The sequence below is a fragment of the Trichechus manatus genome, unplaced genomic scaffold (assembly GCF_000243295.1).
Source record: "Trichechus manatus latirostris isolate Lorelei unplaced genomic scaffold, TriManLat1.0 scaffold00167, whole genome shotgun sequence".
Lineage (NCBI taxonomy): Eukaryota > Metazoa > Chordata > Mammalia > Sirenia > Trichechidae > Trichechus > Trichechus manatus.
This window is the reverse complement of record NW_004444103.1, coordinates 1,159,109-1,160,572: the sequence shown is the minus strand read 5'-3', so window position 1 is coordinate 1,160,572 and position 1,464 is coordinate 1,159,109. Positions and strand designations below refer to the sequence as shown.

Genomic DNA, 1,464 nt, shown 5'->3' with positions numbered 1-1,464 from the left:
ACAGCACTGAACTTCAGGATAGATCTTGAAATGTTCTTTTTGACAATGAATGCAAAACCATTCCTCTTCAATTTGTCATTTCTGGCACATTAGACCATATGATTATCCAATTCAGAATGGCCAATACCCACATATTTCAGCTCACTAATGCTTAGTATATCACTCTTCAAGTGTTCTATTTCATTTGACAGCTCCAATTTTTCTAGATTTATACTTCGTACATTTCACGATCCGATTATTAATGGATGTATGCAGCTATTTCTTCTCATTTTGAGTCATGCCACATCAGTAAATGATGGTCCCCTAAAGCTCGATTCCATCCATGTCACGAAGGTCGACTCTGCTTTGAGGGGGCAGCTCTTCCCCAGTCATATCTGGAGTGCCTTCCAACACAAGAAGCTCATCTTCTGGCACTATATCAGACATCATTCCGCTGCTATTTATAAAGTTTTCACTGACCAATTTTTTCAAGCAGATCAGGTCCTTCTTCCCAGTCTGTCTTAGTCTAGAAGCTCCGCTGAAACCCGTCTACCATAGGTACCCTGCTGGCATTTGAAATACCTGTGGCATAGCTTCCAGCATCACAGTAACACACAAGCCACCATGGTACAACAAACTGACAGATGAGTAGTGGAGTAACTGTATAGCACATATTAGTGCATACTCAACTCAAACTTCAGTAGAGCTGTCAGTAGTAAATCAAATGGTAAGAAATTGTTATGGCAGATCTCAACTCATAACAGTTCATAAATAGTAAGTATAATCATAAATTATAATCAAACAACGCATTGCTTTGGGCAAATCTGCGGCAAACGACCTCTTTAAAGGGTTAAAAAGCAAAGATGTCACTTTGAAGACTAAGGTGCACCTAACCCAAGCCATGGTGTTTTCAATCACCCATATGTACACGAAAGCTGGACAATGAATAAGGAAGAACGAAGAAAAATTGATGCCTCTAAATTATAGTATTGGCAAAGGGTATTGAATATACCATGGACTGCCAAAAGAATGAACAAATCTGTCTTGGAAGCCGTACAGCCAAAATACTCCTTAGATAAAAGGATGGCGAGACTACGTCTCACACGCTCTGGACATGTTATCAGAAGGGATCAGTCCCTGGAGAAGGACATCATGCTTGGTAAAGTAGAGGGTCAGCGTCACAGAGGAAGACCCTCAGCAAGATACACTGACACAATGGCTGCAACAACAGGCTCAAGTATACCAACAATTGTGAGGATGGCACAGGATGGTGCAGTGTTTCGTCGTGTTGTACACAGGGTCGCTATGAGGCGGAACTGACTCAACAGCACCTAACAACAACAACAATAGCTTAGATGTCCACTAAGCAGTTAAATATGTTTCATAAAAGGAGGGGATCAGTGTTTGACATGGAAATCTAAGAGTCATCAGTGTATCGATGGTATTTAGAATCTTTAAATTGTCACCGAGAGAGCAAATCTACAC

General features: G+C 40.8%; 1 protein-coding gene across 1 annotated transcript in view; it reads right to left on the bottom strand.

The window, feature by feature from the left end:
* The window catches only part of NDUFA5 (NADH:ubiquinone oxidoreductase subunit A5), a 16,088-nt gene that overhangs the window by 13,382 nt on the left and 1,242 nt on the right, over window positions 1–1,464 (bottom strand). The window lies entirely within an intron of this gene.